General features: G+C 46.1%; 1 protein-coding gene across 6 annotated transcripts in view; it reads left to right on the top strand.

Annotated features, from left to right (window-relative positions):
• Positions 1 to 1,178: 1,178 nt before the first annotated feature.
• Positions 1,179 to 22,343, top strand: part of LOC115148765 (transcriptional regulator Erg) — a 106,558-nt gene continuing 85,393 nt past the window's right edge. For 3 of the 6 annotated variants that reach the window (XM_029690974.1, XM_029690977.1, XM_029690973.1), the window contains exon 1: positions 1,181 to 1,355. The gene's annotated coding sequence lies outside the window, so the exon portion shown is untranslated. Of the gene's footprint in view, positions 1,356 to 22,343 lie in introns of all 6 variants that reach the window. The other 3 variants (XM_029690978.1, XM_029690976.1, XM_029690979.1) reach the window with 2 other exon arrangements.

Raw genomic sequence — 22,343 nt, 5'->3', positions numbered from 1 at the left:
TTCAAAGACAAAAAACTTGCATGTTAATATGCATTAAGATTTTGACACTTTTAACATTAAAGATGCACTATGCAGAAATCGCTCCACCATTTCCTGGTTGCAGAAATTGTAATAGTTTGCCTAATTTCAGTTTATGCAACAAAAATAAGCAAGTGTAATGTAGAGAAACACTGTACCATCTAAACTGCTGTGAAATATCTTTTCCATAACCAAAAATATTGTATTTTCAGCTGTTTGAAGCTGTTGTACAAAACCAAAAATAAAAGATGCAAAAATGAAACTTAACAATGGGAAGCATAGAAATAACACACATAGAACATATCTACAGCTTCTTAGACTTGCTTTCAATGAGAATGACAGATCTATAACTCACATTTTTATGTGAATTTAGTCAGGTCGCCCAAAAAGTTACATATTGCAGCTTTAACATTTTATTTAAAATGTAAGTCAATGTCATTAACATAAATTATTACAAATCATTTTGTGGTCATGTCCTATCATTGGGCCTTAGAATATATCTTGCTTATTGCTGTTGGTTATCACTTCTACCACATCTCTGCTCTAATGGACCTTATTGTTTTAATAGGGAAGGAGACCTCTCTCACCAGGACCTGATGTTTGACCTCACACCGTGGGGGAACTCTTTAAGCCTGGAGAGTTGGCAATTTGACACAGTTATGTTATCATTCAAGTCAATTAGCTCTTTCCAGAAACTGGTCAAGCACAAACCAATCTTTGTCTCCAACTCCACCAAAGAACATTGGTGGTCTAGGCACAAGAGCTGGCATTCTTCAAGGTTCTGAAGGGGTTCACTGTAGCCTACACATTCCCATCCACACCCTACCTACCTGTCAATACATAAAATTCCACTTTCACCGGTTGAATCAAAATAGTTTTTACTATTTGATATGAATATTGAAGTAGTCACATGCCATAATTTTTAAACTATAGGCTTTTAATATATAGGCTACTGTATACTACAAATGCAGTATACATTTACACGTACTAGAAAAGCATGCTTACTAAAACACATTTAGATTAAAAATCTGTTTTTTCAAAAGAGGTAGTCGTGATAAATGACATTCAGAGATAACAAATAAAAAGTTATTGTGCGCGCTCTCTCTGTCTCTCTCTCGCTCTCTCTTTCTCTCTCTCTCTCACGTGCGCGCAGTGGTGTGTTGTGTATGACTTGCCTCCATTCTCCAATATCATAGTAGTAGATGCCGTTTGGCCGCATTGAACCAGCAGTTCATTGAGACAACAAAACAACTAAAACCTCGTTCTTTATTTTTTCCTTCGGTGTGGCACCTTCTGCTTCCTTCACCGACAACGATTCAACGTTTCACGACCAAACTGTAAGTCGAAGCGTTATTATCAAAACTTTTACAAATAAAAGTTGATGTATCGGTTTGTGCCAGTTTCGCTGATCTGGACCGAGCAGCTTTATCTCAATTATAGTGTATTACATTATAATGTTTCTATCAAACTTTTTTAATGGAAAAGTTTGTTGTGAATTTTAGGAAGGGAGGGCATTGAGCATGTTCAGTGATGATGCATGATGCCCCAAAGTGATGGTCCGTGAGTGACAGTTGACAGGTCGGATAGTTTGTTCGCTCCCTGATGAGTAGGCTACATTTATGGCAGACCTTTTAGTGAAACAATTGCAAAGAAACCAATGGTCAATTAGAAACTATAATTTTATTTTATGAATTGTCATTAGTTCATAACATTACACGTTTACAATTTCTGAAGCATTTTTAAGAATAAAGAAAGTCCTAAAAGAGATCAAATAAGTAGACTAAATAGATTAGAATTACTTAAAATACAATGTATCAAAACTTTTCACACGAGAAGGTTGAATTTCAATTGAGTAGGCTATGCATTTGTCATGTAGCCTACTATTATTGATGCAATACCGACAAAAGTTGTTGTGGATATGTGGTAATTGTGGGCTATTATTAGTATTATGCTTAGTGGGGTTTGAGTCTAACATTTCATAGGATATAACAACAATCTGACAATTAGGCCTATATGATGTTTGGATTTTTTTTAACTAAGCTGAATGCAACAACAGATTTATGGGGATTTTCATTGACTATTCTGAAATATTCCTGGAATATTGAGCAGCCAAGGCCAATTTACTAATTTACTAATCATAATGGTTAGTATACCATAGCTCTAGTTATGATCAATACTAGACTGCAACAAACTAACACAACTTACAACTGAAATTGTCTCCCTGAATAATCATATCAACAATGTGAATACTTGTTCACCACTGACTGCTAAATCAGGGTCACACAGAGGGATTCTTGGTAGACTTAAACAAATCTACTTTGAAACAAAAGTATACACCTCAAACATATGGTTATTGGCTTAAAAAGAAGAAGACACCTGTACCATGTCAGGCATAGAGTTAAAATGTGTTCCATTTTGAGTTTGCATCCAAATATTATACTTTATATACATAACAGAAGATTGAAATATATCAAAACTGTTTAACATCAAAACACCGGATTTTCATCTGTTTTTTTTAAGTATTATTTATTAATTATGATATTATGAAAAATATGAATAACATTCCACCCATGAGATCATAGACGGTGCTTTTGGTCATTGACCACAGGACAGAGCTATGAGATGTCTCCCACGCTACCTCCGGAGGTAGTATGGGAGACACCAACACCAGATACTCCCCTCTGAGTGGTACAGTAAAGACAACGGCTCTCCCACACCACATGTCCCTGCAAGACAGCATTTTTGCTTTGTTAACCAAATTGAATTAAAGGCTTTTAAAATATCCACACATTTGTGAATAATTGCATTAATCAAGTGTGCAACATTATGTGCAATATGGTTTAGATGAGAAGCTCCTGTATAGTCTGATTTGCTATCTTTATTTTGTTTGTCTATATACTATGGTATTTACGGTATGCTAATAGTTGCATTCACACATGAAGCAGCAATGTGGCAAAATCCAAGGCTAGTGTAAACAGGGAAGTTGCAAATCTGTGGATGAAGAGAATCCACCATAAGGAAATATACATAGCCTATGTCTTTCATTTATCAGTTAAATAATGAGTTATCGGTCCATCAGATGCTTTTATAATGAGAACAGTACAGTATTGTCATAATTTTTTTAACTTAGCTTTCAGTGCAGAATCACAATTAATTATATATATTTATTATTAAATCTACACAGTGATTTATGTAGTGGGCAGTAAAGTTTGACATGTGTATATACAGTATATTATATATACATCACATGCGACTCGTAATGAGACTTAAGCAATTAGCCTATTAAAATGTTTATCTGACTCCATAAAGATAATTAAAATATACAGTACAAGCAAGCATTAGGCAATGAGTTGATGCTGACTAGCAAGAATTGGTCTGAGAATTGTCTATTTCAAAGGCAGATATTTAATTAACATTATACATTGAATGATAACATTATACAAGGCATAAACCTAAAGTTACAAGCATTAACAAGCATTACAAAGCATACTTCTAGACATATACCGTTCAAATGTTTGGGGTCACTTAGAAATGTCCTTGTTTTTGAAAGAAAAGCACATTTTTTGTCCATTAAAATAACATAAAATTGATCAGAAATACAGTGTAGACATTGCTAATGTTGTAAATGACTATTGTAGCTGGAAACGGCAGATTTTTAATGGAATATCTACATAGGTGTACAGAGGCCCATTAATTAACAGCAGCCATCACTCCTGTGTTCCAATGGCACGTTGTGTTAGCTAATCCAAGTTTATCGTTTTAAAAGGCTAATTGATCATTAGAAAACCTTTTTGCAATTATGTTAGCACAGCTGAAAACTGTTGTACTGATTAAAGAAACAATAAAACTAGCCTTCTTTAGAGTAGTTGAGTATCTGGAGAATCAGCACTGGCTCTAACCAGAATAGAAAAGGGGGTGGGTGGCCCCCTGTGCACAACTGAGCAAAAGGACAAGTACATTAGAGTGTCTAGTTTCAGAAACAGGCACCTCACAAGTCCTCAACTGGCAGCTTCATTAAATAGTACCCGCAAAACACCAGTCTCAACGTCAACAGTGAAGGGGCGACTCCGAGATGCTGGCCTTCTAGGCATTTGCATTGCTGCTCCAGGTGACAGAGAGCACATAAATTATGGCCAAACCTACATTTATAGAGATGATCAACTGTTTATAAGCCATTTATAACACAATAATGCATAGATATATACATTAATAGATGTATTTAAACTACTTTTGAACTAGTATAAACTATATAAGATATTTCCACAATATCATGTCTTAAAATTTCCTCCAATCAACTTTTTCTTCTCAAGGCTCATAGTTAAGGCCCATTTATCCCACATACACATACACGTAACACACACACACACACACTCACACACACAGCCACTAACACCCCAGACCATTCTGCATAATTAAATCATTTACTGCTGTTTTGTAAGCTTATGTCTTGGTGATTTATGTGGTGGGGATCGCTTCTGCAACATCTGGTTTACTCCTTTATCGTATAAAAATGTAGATCACCATTCCAAAGGCAACATTTAACATTGGGTTGCCAGGTCTTTTCCGGCCCATGTGTCACGTCTTCTGAATTAGATTTTGGCTGAACATTTACCCAGTAGGCTCTTTGTTCCTGAGTGAAAGAACTGATCCAATGATTCAACAAAGTGCATGTTGAAAAAATATTACTTCCATTTAGTATTTTTATTTACTCGTAATTCCAAATAGGTTACTTATGGGTAATTCCACGGTAACGGAATTAGGTTTGACTCTGTTTTTTTTACTATAAAATGTATGGCAAACAAAAAACATTGATTTCAAAGTTTAACAAACCGTACAACTCTATACACACAGACTTATTTTTATAATTTGTATTGCAAAATTTACAAAAACAAATTTTGGGGAAGAACTGTGCAGACGCTAACTTAGGTATCAGAATTCTACTTTTCAACATCCATGGATATCAAATCAAATCACATTTTTATTAGTCATGTGCGCCGAATACAACAGGTGTAGACATTACAGTGAAATGCTTACTTACGAGTCCCTAACCGACAGTGCAGTTTAAAAAAATATAGATAAGAATAACAGATAAAAGTAATAAGCAATTAAAGAGCAGCAGTAAAAAATAACAATATATACAGGGGGGTGCCGGTACAGAGTCAATGTGCAGGGGCACCGGTTAGTTGAGGTAGTATGTACATGTAGGTAGAGTTAATTAAAGTGACTATGCATAAATGACAACAGAGAGTGGCAGTGGTGTGGAGGGAGGGGGGGGTTATGCAAATAGTCTGGGTAGCCATTTGACTAGATGTTCAGGAGTCTTATGGCTTGGGGGTAGAAGCTGTTTATAATCCTCTTGGACCTAGACTTGGCGCTATGATACCGCTTGGCGTGTGGTAGCAGAGAGAACAGTCTATGACTAGAGTGGCTGGAGTCTATGACAATTTTTAGGGCCTTCCTCTGACACCACCTGATATAGAGGTCCTGGATGGCAGGAAGCTTGGCCCCAGTGATGTACTGGGCCGTTCGCACTACCCTCTGTAGTGACTTGCGGTTGGAGGCCAAGCAGTTGCCATACCAGGCAGTGATGCAACCTGTCAGGATGCTCTCAATGGTGCAGCTGTAGAACCTTTTGAGGACCATGCCAAATCTTTTCAGTCTGGGGGGTGAATAGGTTGTGTCGTGCCCGCTTCACAACTGTCTTGGTGTGCTTGGACCATGTTAGTTTGTTGGTGATGTGGACATCAAGTTACTTGAAGCTCTCAACCTGCTCACTGCAGCCCCGTCGATGAGAATGGGGGAGTGCTTGGTCCTCTTTTTCCTGTAGTCCACAATCATCTCCTTTGTCTTGATCATGTTGAGGGAGAGGTTGTTGTCCTGGCACCACACGGCCAGCTCTCTGACCTCCTCCCTATAGGCTGTCACGTTGTTGTCGGCCAGGGCTGAGCACGCACCCATGAGGGGCACCTGTGTTGAGGATCAGCGTGGCGGATGTGTTGTTACCTACCCTTACCACCTGGGGGCGGCCCGTCAGGAAGTCCAAGATCCAGTTGCAGAGGGAGGTGTTTAGTCCCAGGGTCCTTAGCTTATTGATGAGCTTTGAGGGCGCTATGGTGTTGAACGCTGAGCTGTAGTGAATGAATAGCATTCTCACATAGGTGTTCCTTTTGTCCAGGTGGGAAAGGGCAGTGTGGAGTGCAATAGAGATTGCATCATCTGTGGATCTTTTGGGGAGGTATGCAAATTGTAGAGGGTCTAATGTTTCTTGGATGATGGTGTTGATGTGAGCCATGACCAGCCTTTCAAAGCACTTCATGGCTACAGACGTGAGTGCTACGGGGCGGTAGTCATTTAGGCAGGTTACCTTAGTGTTCTTGGGCACAGGCACTATGGTGGTTTGCTAAAACATGTTGGTATTTCAGACTCGGACAGGGAGAGGTTGAAAATTTCAGTTAAGACACTTGCTAGTTGGTCAGCTCATGCTCGCAGTACACGTCCTGGTAATCCGTCTGGCTCTACGGCCTCAGGGCCTGCATTCCCAGCATAAGGCCGTCTGGCCCTACGGCCCCGCATTCCCAGCATAAGGCGCTCGTCGATTCAGGCGCGGCTGACAGATCACTTGCCCATAGTTTAGGGATCCCCATCGTTCCTGTGGCTATGCTCTTCCCAGTTCATGCCTTAGATAGTCGACCATTAGGGTCAGGGTTGATTAGGGAGGCCACCGCTCCTCTGGGCATGGTAACGCAGGGGGGTCACACAGAGAGAATCAGTCTCTTTCTCATTGACTCTCCTGCGTTTCCCGTGGTGCTAGGCCTACCCTGGTTAGCTTGTCATGACCCAACTGTTTCATGGCAATGGAGGGCTCTCACGGGGTGGTCGCGAGAGTGCTCGGAGAGGTGTTTAGGGGTTTCCGTAGGTGATACTACGGTGGAAAGTCCAGACCAGGTCTCCACCGTGCGCATTCCCCCCCGAAAAAGCCGATTTGGCTCCCAACTTCTCCAAAAAGAAGGTGACTCAATTACCACCCCATCGACGGGGGGATTGTGTGATAAATCTCTGTCACGGCTGTAGTATAAAAGAGACCAAGGCGCAGCGTGCGTATCGTTCCACATCTTTATTTCTATGTGAAACAGGCAATTAACAATAAACAAAAACAACAAACCGTGATGAAGAGGTGCTACATGCATAAACTCAAAATAATCTCCCACAAACACTAGTGGGAAAAACAACAACTTAAATATGATCCCCAATTAGAGACAACGATGACCAGCTGCCTCTAATTGGGAATCATACGAAAACCCCAACCTAGAAAAAAGAACCTAGAACACAACATAGAAAATTTAAACTAGACAAAAAACCCAACATAGAAAAAAGAAACTAGAACCAAACATAGAAATAAATAAACTAGACAAAACCCCCCAGTCACGCCCTGACCTACTCTACCATAGAAAAATACGAGCTCTCTGTGGTCAGGACGTGACAGTACCCCCCCCCCCCCCCCAAAGGTGCGGACTCTGGCCGCAAAACCTGAAACCAAAAGGGAGGGATGGGGGGGTGTCTAGTGTTGGTGGCGGCTTTGGTGCAGGACGAAGAACCTTCTCATCTCGCGGATCCTCCCTCATCAGAGGCAGTTCTGGTGCGGGACGAAGAACCCTCTCATCCTGCGAACCCGCCAGCATCGGTGGAGGCTCTGGGCTGTGGACCGTCGCTGGAGGCTCCGGGCTGCGGACCGTCGCTGGAGGCTCCGGACTGGGGACCGTCGCTGGAGGCTCCGGGCTGTGGGCCGTCTCAGGAGGCTCCGGGCTGTGGGCCGTCTCAGGAGGCGGGCTGTGGGCCGTCGTTGGAAGTTCCGGACTGTGAAACGTCGCCGGAAGCTCTGGTTTGGGAACTGTCGCCGGAAGCTCTGGACTGGGAACTGTCGCCGTAAACTCTGGACTGGGAACTGTCGCCGGAAGCTCTGGACTGGGAACTGTCGCCGGAAGCTCTGGACTGGGGACTGTCGCCGGAAGCTCTGGACTGGGAACTGTCGCCGGACTGGGCAGGCGTACTGGAGGCCTAGTGCGTGGAGCTGGGACAGGTGGCACCGGACTAATGACACGCACCTCAGGGAGAGTGCGAAGAGGAGGCACAGGACATACCTGACTGGGAACACACACTTCAGGGAGAGTGCGGGGAGCAGGCACAGGACGTATCTGACTGAGGACACGCACTTCGAAGAGAGTACGGGGAGCAGGCACAGGACGTACTGGGCTGTAGAGGCGCACTGGTGACACAGTGCGTAGAGCTGGTGCAGGATATCCTGGACCGAGGAGACGCACCGGAGACCAGGAGCGCTGAGCCAGCACAACCCGTCCTGGCTGAATGCTCACTTTAGCCCGGCAAATGCAGGGCGCATCACCGCATAACACGGTGCCTGACTGGTCACATGATCCCCACGGTAAGCACGGGAGTTGGCTCAGGTCTCAACCCTGACTCCGCCAATCTCCCTGTATGACCCCCCCAAAATATTTTTTTTGAGCTGCCTCTAGGGCTTCCATCTTTGCCGTGCTAGTTCCTCATATTGTCGCCGTTCCTCTCTCGCTGTCTCCGCCTGCTTCCGTGAAGCCCTGCCATTACCTCCTCCCAGGTCCAGGATGTCCTCCACTCTCTTCTCTCCCGGGCCCAGGATCCCTGCTCCTCCTGGGCACGCTGCTTGGTCCTTTGGTGGTGGGAGATTCTGTCACGGCTGTCGTATGAAAGAGACCAAGGCGCAGCGTGCGTATCGTTCCACATCTTTATTTCTATGTGAAACCATGCAAGACAGACAATAAATTATAAACAAAAACAACAAACCGTGATGAAGAGGTGCTACATGCATAAACTCAAAATAATCTCCCACAAACACTAGTGGGAAAAACAACAACTTAAATATGATCCCCAATTAGAGACAACGATGACCAGCTGCCTCTAATTGGGAATCATACAAAAACCCCAACCTAGAAAATGTAAACTAGACAAAAACCCCAACATAGAAAAAAGAAACTAGAACCAAACATAGAAATAAATAAACTAGACAAAACCCCCCAGTCATGCCCTGACCTACTCTACCATAGAAAAATACGAACTCTCTATGGTCAGGACGTGACAATCTCCTGGTAGACGCCACACTTCCCAGGAGTCACGTGTATCCCCTGTTACAGGCGGAGACGGTGGCTATGGAATCATATGTCTCCGAATCCCTGCTTCAGGGGTACATTAGGTCCTCCACTTCACCCGTCTCCTTGAGTTTCTTTTGTGCCAAGAAGAAGGATGGAGGTCTGTGCCCGTGTATTGACTATCGAGGCTTTAATCAGATAACTGTGAGGTGTGAGTTACCCGCTACCTCTTATCGTCACGGCGATTGAGTCAATGCACGGGGCGCGCTTCTTCAGCAAACTTGATCTCAGGAGTGATTACAACCTGGTGCGTATCCGGGAGGGAGACGAGTGGAAGACGGCATTCAGTACGACCTCAGGGCATTATGAGTACCTCGTCATGCCGTACTGGTTGATGAACGCTCCATCAGTCTTCCAAGCCTTTGTAGACAAGATTTTCAGGGACCTGCATGGGCAGGGTGTAGTGGTGTATATGGATGACATTCTGATATACTCCGCTACCCGTGCCGAGCATGTGACCCTGGTGCGCAAGGTGCTTGGTCGGCTGTTGAAGCATGACCTGTACGCCAAGGCTGAGAAATGCCTGTTCTTCCAACAGTCCATCTCCTTCCTAGGGTACCGCATTTCCACCTCAGGGGCGGAGATGGAGAGTGACCGCATCTCAGCCGTGCGTAATTGGCCGACTCCCACCACGGTAAAGGAAGTGCAGCGGTTTCCAGGGTTTTCTAATTACTACCGGAGGATTATCCAGGGTTTTGTTCAGGTAGCAGCTCCCATTACCTCACTGCTGAAGGGGGGACCGATACGTTTGGAGTGGTCGGCTGAGGCAGACAGGGCCTTTGGTCACCTGAGGGCTCTGTTTACCTCGGCTCCCGTGCTGGCCCATCCGGATCCCTCTTTGGCGTTCATAGTGGAGGTGGACATGTCCGAGGCTGGGATCGGAGCCGTGCTCTCTCAGCGCTCGGGTATGCCACCGAAGCTCCGCCCCTGTGCCTTCTTCTCGAGGAAGCTCAGCCCGGCGGAGCGAAACTATGACGTGGGGGACCGGGAGCTGTTGGCTGTCGTCAAGGCTTTGAAGGCGTGGAGTCATTGGCTTGAGGGGGCTAAACACCCTTTTCTCATCTGGACTGACCACCACAATCTGGAGTACATCCGGGCGACGAGGAGACTGAAAACTCGCCAGGCAAGGTGGGCCATGTTTTTCACCCGTTTTGTTTTCACCCTCTCTTACAGACCAGGTTCCCAGAATGCTAAGGCAGACACACTGTCCCGGTTGTATGACACAGAGGAGCGGTCCATGGATCCCATCCCCATACTCCCGGCCTCCTGCCTGGTGGCGCCGGTAGTGTGGGTGCTGGACGAGGACATTGAGCGGGCGCTACATGCATAGCCCACTCCCCTCCAGTGTCCTGTACGTTCTGTCAGCAGTCCGTGACTGGCTGATCTATTGGGCCCACACGTCACCCTCCTCTGGTCATCCAGGCATCGGTCGGACGGTGCGCTGTCTGAGTGGGAAGTACTGGTGGCCCACTTTGGCTAAGGATGTGAGGGTTTATGTTTCCTCCTGCTCGGTGTGCGCCCAGTGTAAGGCTCCTAGGCACCTGCCCAGAGGTAAGTTACACCCCTTACCCGTTCCACAACGGCCTTGGTCACACCTGTCGGTGGATTTCCTTATCGACCTACCTCCCTCACAGGGTAACACCACGATCCTGGTCGTTGTGGACCATTTTTCTAAGTCCTGCCCTCTCCTCCCATTGCCCGGTCTCCCTACGGCCCTACAGACTGCGGAGGCATGCCTTGTCTACACACGTCTTCCGGCACTACGGGGTGCCTGAGGACATAGTGTCTGATGGGGGTCCCCAGTTCACTTCGAGGGTCTGGAGGGCGTTCATGGAACGTCTGGGGGTCTCGATCAGCCTTACCTCGGGTTTTCACCCCGAGAGTAACGGGCAGGTGGAGAGAGTTAACCAGGATGTGAGTAGGTTTCTGAGGTCTTATTGCCAGCACCGGCCGGGGGAGTGGGCAGCGTTTGTGCCCTGGGCAGAGATGGCCCAGAACTCGCTCTGCCACTCATCCACTAATCTCTCCCCCTTCCAGTGCGTACTGGCGTATCAGCCGGTTCTGGCTCCTTGGCATCAGAGTCAGACCGATGCTCATGCGGTGGATGACTGGTTCCGGCACGCGGAGGAAACATGGGATGCCGCCCATGTTCACCTTCAGCGCGCTGTGCTGTGCAAGAAAGCCGGCGCAGACCATCACCGCAGTGAGGCCCCGGTGTTCGCACTGGGGGACCGGGTCTGGCTCTTGACCCGAAACCTGCCCCTCCGCCTGCCCTGCCGGAAGCTGGGTCCGCGGTTTGTGGGGCCATATAAAGTCCTGAGGAGACTGAACGAGGTGAGTTACAGGTTACAGCTTCCCCCGATTACTGTATTAACCCCTCATTCCATGTGTTTCTCCTCGGGCCGGTGGTGGCTGGCCCGCTCCAGGAGTCTGAGGTGCGGGAAGTTCCTCCACCCCCTCTGGACATCGAGGGGGTCCCGGCGTACTCCGTTCGTTCCATACTGTATTCGAGGCGTCAGGCGAGGGGCCGTCAGTACCTCGTGGAGTGGGAAGGGTATGGTCCGGAGGAGAGATGCTGGGTTCTGGTGGAGGACGTGTTGGACCTTTCAATGCTGCGGGAGTTTCACCTTCTCCGTCCGGATCGCCCTGCACCTCGCCCTCCGGGTTGTCCCCGAGGCCGGTGTCGGCGCGCTGCTGGAGCTGCGCGTCAAGGGGCAGTACTGTCACGACTTCTCCCGAAGTCGGTTCCTCTCCTTGTTCATGCGGTATTCGGTGGTCGACGTCACCGGTCTTCTAGCCATCGCCGATCCATTTTTAATTTTCCATTTGTTTTGTCTTGTTTTCCCACACACCTGGTTTTCATTCCCTCATTACGTGTTGTGTATTTAACCCTCTGTTCCCCCTATGTCTTTGTGTGGTATTGTTTGTTTGTGCTTGTGCACATTGTTGTCTGGTGCGCAACGGGTTTTGTACCCATTCTTTTTTTATTCTGGATGCCGGTGGTTATATATACACTGCTCAAAAAAATAAAGGGAACACTTAAACAACACAATGTAACTCCAAGTCAATCACACTTCTGTGAAATCAAACTGTCCACTTAGGAAGCAACACTGATTGACAATACATTTCACATGCTGTTGTGCAAATGGAATAGACAACAGGTGGAAATTATAGGCAATTAGCAAGACACCCCCAATAAAGGAGTGGTTCTGCAGGTGGGGACCACAGACCACTTCTCAGTTCCTATGCTTCCTGGCTGATGTTTTGGTCACTTTTGAATGCTGGCGGTGCTTTCACTCAAGTGGTAGCATGAGACGGAGTCTACAACCCACACAAGTTGCTCAGGTAGTGCAGCTCATCCAGGATGGCACATCAATGCGAGCTGTGGCAAGAAGGTTTGCTTTGTCTGTCAACGTAGTGTCCAGAGCATGGAGGCGCTACCAGGAGACAGGCCAGTACATCAGGAGACGTGGAGGAGGCCGTAGGAGGGCAACAACCCAGCAGCGGGACCGCTACCTCCGCCTTTGTGCAAGGAGGAGCAGGAGCACTGCCAGAGTCCTGCAAAATGACCTCCAGCAGGCCACAAATGTGCATGTATCTGCTCAAACGGTCAGAAACAGACTCCATGAGGGTGGTATGAGGGCCCGACGTCCACAGGTGGGGGTTGTGCTTACAGCCCAACACCGTGCAGGACGTTTGGCATTTGCCAGAGAACACCAAGATTGGCAAATTCGCCACTGGCGCCCTGTGCTCTTCACAGATGAAAGCAGGTTCACACTGAGCACGTGACAGACGTGACAGAGTCTGGAGACGCCGTGGAGAACGTTCTGCTGCCTGCAACATCCTCCAGCATGACCGGTTTGGCGGTGGGTCAGTCATGGTGTGGGGTGGCATTTCTTTGGGGGGCCGCACAGGCCTCCATGTGCTCGCCAGAGGTAGCCTGACTGCCATTAGGTACCGAGATGAGATCCTCAGACCCCTTGTGAGACCATATGCTGGTGCGGTTGGCCCTGGGTTCCTCCTAATGCAAGACAATGCTAGACCTCATGTGGCTGGAGTGTGTCAGCAGTTCCTGCAAGAGGAAGGCATTGATGCTATGGACTGGTCCGCCTGTTCACCAGACCTGAATCCAATTGAGCACATCTGGGACATCATGTCTCGCTCCATCCACCAACGCCACGTTGCACCACAGATTGTCCAGGAGTTGGTGGATGCTTTAGCCCAGGTCTGGGAGGACATCCCTCAGGAGACCATCCGACACATCATCAGGAGCATGCCCAGGCATTGTAGGGAGGTCATACAGGCACGTGGAGGCCACACACACTACTGAGCCTCATTTTGACTTGTTTTAAGAACATTACATCAAAGTTGGATCAGCCTGTAGTGTGGTTTTCCACTTTAATTTTGAGTGTGACTCCAAATCCAGACCTCCATGGGTTGATAAATTGGATTTCCATTGATTATTTTTGTGTGATTTTGTTGTCAGCACATTCAACTATGTAAAGAAAAAAGTATTTAATAAGATTATTTATTTCATTCAGATCTAGGATGTGTTGTTTAAGTGTTCCCTTTATTTTTTTGAGCAGTATATATATATGGGTATTAAACTGCTCCGGTTATTACCCTGTTCTGCTCTCCTGCATCTGACTTCGCTGCCACCAGTTACGCACCCCTTACAGGAACATATTCCAGTCTGTGCTAGCAAAACAGTCCTGTAGCTTAGCATCTGCATCATCTGACCACTTTTTTATTGATCTAGTTACTGGTGCTTCCTGCTTTAATTTTTGCTTGTAAGCAGGAATCAGGAGGATGGAATTATGGTCAGATTTGCCAAATGGAGGGCCAGGGAGAGCTTTGTATGCATTTCTGTGTGTGGAGTATAGGTGGTCCACAGTTCTTTTCCCTCTGGTTGCACATTTAACATGCTGATAGAAATTTGGTAAAACTGATTTAAGTTTCCCTGCTTTAAAGTCCCCGGTTACTAGGAGCGCCCCCTCTGGGTGAGCGTTTTCTTCTTTGCTTATGGCAGAATAAAGCTCATTCAGTGCTATCTTAGTGCAAGCCTCTGACTGTGGTGGTATGTAAACAGCTACAAAGATGAAAACTCTCTCTGTAGGTAATGTGGTCTGCAGCTTATCATGAGAAACTCTACCTCAGGCGAGCAATAGCTCGAAACATACATACTCCATAAAAAACAGAAATACCTTATTTACATAAGTATTCAGACCCTTTGCTATGAGACTCGAAATTGAGCTCAGGTGCATCCTGTTTCCACTGATCATCCTTGAAATGTTTCTACAACTTGATTGGAGTTCACCTGTGGTAAATTAAATTGATTGGAGATAATTTGGAAAGACACACACCTGTCCATATAAGGTCCCACAGTTGACAGTGCATGTCAGAGTAAAAACCAAGCCATAAGGTCGAAGGAATTGTCCGTAGAGCTCCGAGACAGGATTGTGTCAAGCCACAGATCTGGGGAAGGGTACCAAAAAATTTCTGCGGCATTGAAGATCCCCAAGAACACAGTGGCCTCCATCATTCTTAAATGGAATACATTTGGAATCACCAAGACTCTTCCTAGAGTCTGTGGAGATGGGATAACCTTCCAGAAGGACAACAATCTCTGCATCACTCCACCAATCAGGCCTTTATGATAAGGGCCAGACAGAAGCCACTCCTCAGTAAAAGGCTCATGACAGCCCACTTGGAGTTTGACAAAAGGCAACTGAAGGACTCTCAGACCAATAGAAACAAGACTTTTCTGGTCTGATGAAACCAAGATTGAACTCTTTGGCCTGAATGCCAAGCGTCACGTCTGGAGGAAACCTGGCACCATCCCTACAGTGAAGCATGGTGGTGGCAGCATCCTGCTGTGGGGATGTTTTGCAGCGGCAAAGACTAGGATAATAGTCAGGAACAAGGGAAAGATGAACGGTGCAAAGAACAGAGAGATTCTTGATGAAAACCTGCTCCAGAGCGCTCAGGACCTCAGACTGGGGCAAAGGTTCACCTTCCAACAGGACAAGGAACCTAAGCACACAGCCAAGACAACACAGGAGGGGCTTCGGTACAAGTCTCTGAAAATCCTTGAGTGGCCCAGCCAGAGCCCTGACCGGAACTCGATCGAAAATCTCTGAAGAGACCTGAAAATAGCTGTGCAGCGACGCTCCCCATCCAACCTGACAGAGCTTGAGAGGATCTACAGAGAAAAATGGGAGAAACTCCCCAAATACAGGTGGGCCAAGCTTGTAGCGTCATACCCAAGAAGACTCAAGGCTGTAATTGCTGCATAAGGTGCTTCAACGAAGTTCTGAGTAAAAGGTCTGAATACTTATGTAAATGTAACATTTCAGTCTACATTTTCTCATAAATTAGTACAATTTTAAAAATCCTGTTTCTGCTTTCTCATTATGGGGTGTGGTGTCTAGATTAATGAGGGGGGAAAAACGATTTAATCCATTTTAGAATAAGGCTGTAATGTACTTTCCTAATGCATGTGTATGTAATAGAATAAACGTGTAAAAAACGAATGAAGACATGAATAAATGCATTTCTATAGCTTCCACAATTTTAAAGTACCAAGATAGCTGCACAGGGGCTTCAATACAGCGCCCCCTGTCACTCATCCGGGATTTATACACATCATTGGTACCGCCCAGGGGTGGAATTTGGGAAAAATCACTCGAAAAACTCACCACTGTCGGAGCACCTGGCAGACAGCTTAACCAATTCAACCTCTGCTTATGCCCCAGCCACCCTAGAAGCCTTGATATTGAGCAACACTTAATGAATGAGTGCGAAAAAGTATGTAAGAAAAGTGTGAAATGTATCCACTTACTGTAAGTCACTCTGGATAAGAGCATCTGCTAAAATGACTAAAATGTAAAAAATGTATGGTTGGACTGGTGATGGTGAGAAAGATGTGATGGGATTGCTGAGAGGTGTGGTGTCGCAATGTTTATTCCTAGTTGCCTATGGGGCTGTATAGATTTATACAAGTCATATTGCACCCCAACACCCAATCTATCAACCAGTCTAGCCCAGCTCTGTCCTCGCCTCAGCCACAGGCCTGTCTGGGCACACACAAGCTGTGGCACGTATGGGGAAAGGGAGGGTGCAGAGGACAGGAGAGTGGCTCAGGAGGGTCCTCATACAGTAATGATAGTGTGTATAAAAGTATTGAGGCTGTCTGTTCATGGGAATGCATTTTTTGTCAGGGTTGTTGGTTCAGTGTCAGAGAAAGAGAGAGAGAGAGAAGCAAGAGAGAAAGAGAGACCCACTTTCTGTCATTTCCCCAAGTAGCCGACAGATTATATTTTATCTTCCTCTCTTCCTCTTCCATCTCAGGTATAGATGGACAATTGGGAAATATGATAGACAGACTTAGCCAGACAACGGTCAATTACAAAGACCAAAGCAAATACTGTAATGGCCGGTTTCATTGGGCTGAAGAAGGAGCCAAACTTGTCAATGTTAAATGTTTCTTACGTAAATTACTGCAACATTTTTTTGTCAATATTGAGATATGGAAACTGTAACTCTCTTCTTACAATTATGTGTTCAAGTGTCCTCTTCTGCTTAGGTGATGGGTGCTGGGTCTTCAACACATCTTTGAATGCTGGAAAAGCAGAGTAGAGTAAAGGCAGTCTGATGCCTTCTAATCCTCAAAGCCACCATACACTGTATTACTGTTTGTGTGTGTGTGTGTGTGTGTGTGTGTGTGTGTGTGTGTGTGTGTGTGTGTGTGCGACTGTGCATGCAAGAGAGAGTGAACTGAGGCACAGCAACGTCACAGAAAAAGAGCAATAGAATCTTCAGATTCACAGCCATAGGGTAGTACAGTGTGAATACCTGTCAGCGTATCAGGGTAGCTGTGTGCATGTGCACATGTGCGTATACTTTTATGTGTGAAGTGAAGCGCAGCAGTGTCGCAGTCGGCCACTGTGACACAGTAGAATGCATGCAGCTACCATATAAAAGCCGAGGAATGGTGCTGTAGACGGCCATAAAGGCCAGGCCTGGCTGAACCAGGGGGAAGGAATGAGGTGGTAAACCCCACACTTGGCACTGCACAGACACAGCACAGGCCTGGCTGGCTAATTGGAAATGTGTGTGTATGTGTGTGTGTGTGTGTGTGTGTTTGTGTGTGTGTGTGTATGTATGTGTTTGTGCGTGCGTGTGTGTAAGTGTAAGTGCAGTGTGAGCCTGTTAATGTATATGTGTATAAGTGCGAGCGAGACATCGCACAAGTATGAGTCTGTCTGCGCTCATGGCGATATGTCCACCAGTGCTTTAGCCACACCAACGTCCCCTACCCCTCTACCCCAGCTTCACCATCCCCATGAACCAGGTCCAACATCTTTGTTTTTGTTCGGCGAGCTGCAGTTTCTTCGCCCTGTGACTGCTAATTAAACCATCCCATAAATATTCCATTATAGGTAGTAAAACTTAATTTTAGATTTCCTGCTCAGCACAGCGTTGCGGCTGATTGCTAGCACACTTGCAGGAGGGGGCCCAAGGGGTTACGAGGGGCAGTGGCTATACTGTGGCGTGCACAGGGGCCATGGTAAACCTTGGTAAAGAAGGGCTTTATGGGCCGCCTCTCGCCCGTTAAAGGCTTTTTATCACGTGGTAAACCTGCTCTCTGCTGGTCCACACTACTGTACACTACAGCCTACTGCTCAACTCAATAACCACAGGAACGGTAACAGCAAAGGGCACGTTAATGATGAGGGGGTCACACTAATGACAGTACTTACTGTCACTTTAATGACAAGAGTGGTTGATGTCAATAGTTTACACCCCAAAACCAACCCATTGACTTATCCTGAATCAGCTGCTGTGAAGGTATTTTTACTTTGGTCCTGTTCTTCACCAATGGTAAGGTGTTAACCTGAGGAGTTTGTAATTTGAACAACTTGGTTAGCATAATCATCACCCTTCTCATAGTGGAAGTATCTAGTCTCCATGAGACGAAGAAGCAAAATATATCAATGCTGGGACCACAGTTAACATTATGAATTGCTTGCAATGATGTAGACTTTTCAAGCTACTCAGGGCTATTCAGATACATTCATACAGTATACTGTACAGTATTACACAACATAGAGATCAATTTGGTTTCCACTTAAATGGAAAATGCACAAAGATTATATAATGTAGAAGTGAATGAAAGTCCAGTCAGATATGAGTCATCTACTTTGCTGGAATAGAGTGAGTGAGTCAGAGAGCTCACCCAACCTGCAAGTAATCATCTCCTTTCACAGCTGGGGGTCTCTATCTCTCTCAATTAAATTAAATTCAATTCAAGAGCTTTACTGGCAAGGGAAACATATGTTAACATTGCCAAAGCAAGTGAAGTAGATAATAAACAAAAGTGAAATAAACAAAAAGTAATAGTAAACATTACACTCACAGAAGTTCAATTTTTTTTTAAACATTTCAAATATCATATTATGTCTATATACAGTGTTGTAACGATATGCAAATCGTCCCACACTATTCAACAGCCAGTGACAAATCAGAGCGCCAAATTTAAAACCACAAAATGTAATAATTCAAAGTTCTCAAACATAGGACTATTTTACACTATTTTATAGATACACTTCTCCTGAATCGAACCACGTCGTCCGATTTCCAAAAGGCATTACAGCGAAAGCAAAACATTAGATTATGTTAGGAGAGTACATAGACACAAAAAAACACACAGCCATTTCCAAGCAACTAGCATGCATCACAAATACCCAAAACACAGCTAAATGCAGCACTAACATTTACATTACATTTACATTTAAGTCATTTAGCAGACGCTCTTATCCAGAGCGACTTACAAATTGGTGCATTCACCTTATGATATCCAGTGGGACAACCACTTTACAAATGAGCATCTAAATCTTTTAAGGGGGTGGGGGGGTTAGAAGGATTACTTTATCCTATCCCAGGTATTCCTTAAAGAGGTGGGTTTCAGGTGTCTCCGGAAGGTGGTGATTGACTCCGCTGTCCTGGCGTCGTGAGGGAGCTTGTTCCACCATTGGGGTGCCAGAGCAGCGAACAGTTTTGACTGGGCTGAGCGGGAACTGTGCTTCCTCAGAGGTAGGGAGGCGAGCAGGCCAGAGGTGGATGAACGCAGTGCCCTTGTTTGGGTGTAGGGACTGATCAGAGCCTGAAGGTACGGAGGTGCCGTTCCCCTCACAGCTCCGTAGGCAAGCACCATGGTCTTGTAGCGGATACGAGCTTCAACTGGAAGCCAGTGGAGAGAGCGGAGGAGCGGGATGACGTGAGAGAACTTGGGAAGGTTGAACACCAGACGGGCTGCGGCGTTCTGGATGAGTTGTAGGGGTTTAATGGCACAGGCAGGGAGCCCAGCCAACAGCGAGTTGCAGTAGTCCAGACGGGAGATGACAAGTGCCTGGATTAGGACCTGCGCCGCTTCCTGTGTGAGGCAGGGACGTACTCTGCGAATGTTGTAGAGCATGAACCTACAGGATCGGGTCACCGCCTTGATGTTAGTGGAGAACGACAGGGTGTTGTCCAGGATCACGCCAAGGTTCTTAGCACTCTGGGAGGAGGACACAAGGGAGTTGTCAACCGTGATGGCGAGATCATGGAACGGGCAGTCCTTCCCCGGGAGGAAGAGCAGCTCCGTCTTGCCGAGGTTCAGCTTGAGGTGGTGATCCGTCATCCACACTGATATGTCTGCCAGACATGCAGAGATGCGATTCGCCGCCTGGTTATCAGAAGGGGGAAAGGAGAAGATTAATTGTGTGTCGTCTGCATAGCAATGATAGGAGAGACCATGTGAGGATATGACAGAGCCAAGTGACTTGGTGTATAGCGAGAATAGGAGAGGGCCTAGAACAGAGCCCTGGGGGACACCAGTGGTGAGAGCGCGTGGTGCGGAGACAGATTCTCGCCACGCCACCTGGTAGGAGCGACCTGTCAGGTAGGACGCAATCCAAGCGTGGGCCGCGCCGGAGATGCCCAACTCGGAGAGGGTGGAGAGGAGGATCTGATGGTTCACAGTATCAAAGGCAGCAGATAGGTCTAGAAGGATGAGAGCAGAGGAGAGAGAGTTAGCTTTAGCAGTGCGGAGAGCCTCCGTGACACAGAGAAGAGCAGTCTCAGTTGAATGCCCAGTCTTGAAACCTGACTGATTAGGATCAAGAAGGTCATTCTGAGAGAGATAGCAGGAGAGCTGGCCAAGGACGGCACGTTCAAGAGTTTGAGAGAAAAGAAAGAAGGCATACCGGTCTGTAGTTGTTGACATCGGAGGGATCGAGTGTAGGTTTTTTCACAAGGGGTGCAACTCTCGCTCTCTTGAACACGGAAGGGACGTAGCCAGCGGTCAAGGATGAGTTGATGAGCGAGGTGAGGTAGGGGAGAAGGTCTCCGGAAATGGTCTGGAGAAGAGAGGAAGGGATAGGGTCAAGTGGGCAGGTTGTTGGGCGGCCGGCCGTCACAAGACGCAAGATTTCATCTGGAGAGAGAGGGGAGAAAGAGGTCAAAGCACAGGGTAGGGCAGTGTGACCAGGACCAGCGGTGTCGTTTGACTTAGCAAACGAGGATCGGATATCGTCAACCTTCTTTTCAAAATGGGTGACGAAGTCATCCGCAGAGAGGGAGGAGGGGGGAGGGGGAGGAGGATTCAGGAGGGAGGAGAAGGTAGCAAAGAGCTTCCTAGGGTTAGAGGCAGATGCTTGGAATTTAGAGTGGTAGAAAGTGGCTTTAGCAGCAGAAACAGAAGAGGAGAATGTAGAGAGGAGGGAGTGAAAGGATGCCAGATGACACTCCTAGGACATTATGTTATACAATACATGTATGTTTTGTTCAATCAAGTTCATATTTATATCAAAAAACAGCTTTTTACATTAGCGTGTGACGTTCAGAACTAGCATACCCACCGAAAACGTCCGGTGAATTTACTAAATTACTCATGATAAACGTTCACAAAATACATAACAATTATTTTAAGAATTATAGATACAGAACTCCTTTATGCAATCGTGGTGTCAGATTTTAAAATAGCTTTTTGGCGAAAGCACATTTTGCAATATTCTGAGTACATAGCTCGGCCAACACGGCTAGCTATTTTGACACCCACCAAGTTTGGGACAACCTAAACTCAGAATTACTATTAGAAAAATTGGATTACCTTTGCTGTTCTTCGTCAGAATGCACTCCCAGGACTTCTACTTCAGCAACAAATGTTGTTTTGGTTCCAAATAATCCATAGTTATATTCAAATAGCTCCGTTTTGTTCGTGCGTTCAGGTCACTATCCGAAGGGTGACGCGCGAGCGCATTTTCTCGTAAAATAGCGATAATATTCCAACCGGGCAACGTTGTATTCATTCAAAGGCTGAAAGAAAAAATTGAGAATTCTCGTGACCGCGCATCTCCAGTGTCACTGTCCCCAGGCTGACCACTCACAAATTCTGCTGCTGATCTTCGCCCAGAGACAGCAGACACCCCATTCCACTTTCTGGCGGCTTTAGAGAGCCAATGGAAGCCTTAGAAAATGTCACATTACAGCACAGATGCTATATTTTCGATAGAAATGCAACAGAAGGACAACAAATTGTCAGACAGGGCACTTCCTGTATGGAATCTTCTCAGGTTTTGGCCTGCCATATGAGTTCTGTTATACTCACAGACACCATTCAAACAGTTTTAGAAACTTTAGAGTGTTTTCTATTCAAATCTACTAAATATATGCATATTCTAGTTTGTTGGCAGGAGTAGTAACCAGATTAAATCGGGTACGTTTTTTATCCGGCCGTGAAAATACTGCCCCCTATTCCAAAGATGTTAAATTGTTTAACTTGGGTCTAACATTTCTGGTAACCTTCCTCAAGTTGGGTGAATTTTGGCCCATTCCTCCTGACAGAGCTGGTGTAACTGAGTCAGGTTTGTAGGCCTCCTTGCTCGCCCTAGCTTTTTCAGTTCAGCCCACAAATTTTGTATAGGATTGAGGTCAGGGCTTTGTGATGGCCACTCCAATACCTTGACTTTGTTGTCCTTAAGCCATTTTGCCACAACTTTGGAAGTTTGCTTGGGGTCATTGTCCATTTGGAAGACCAATTTGCGACCAAGCTTTAACTTCCTGACTGATGTCTTGAGATGTTGCTTC

Source organism: Salmo trutta, chromosome 15 (assembly GCF_901001165.1).
Source record: "Salmo trutta chromosome 15, fSalTru1.1, whole genome shotgun sequence".
Taxonomy (NCBI): Eukaryota; Metazoa; Chordata; class Actinopteri; order Salmoniformes; family Salmonidae; genus Salmo; species Salmo trutta.
Note: the sequence above shows the minus strand (reverse complement) of the source record. Positions and strands in the feature narration are given on the sequence as shown.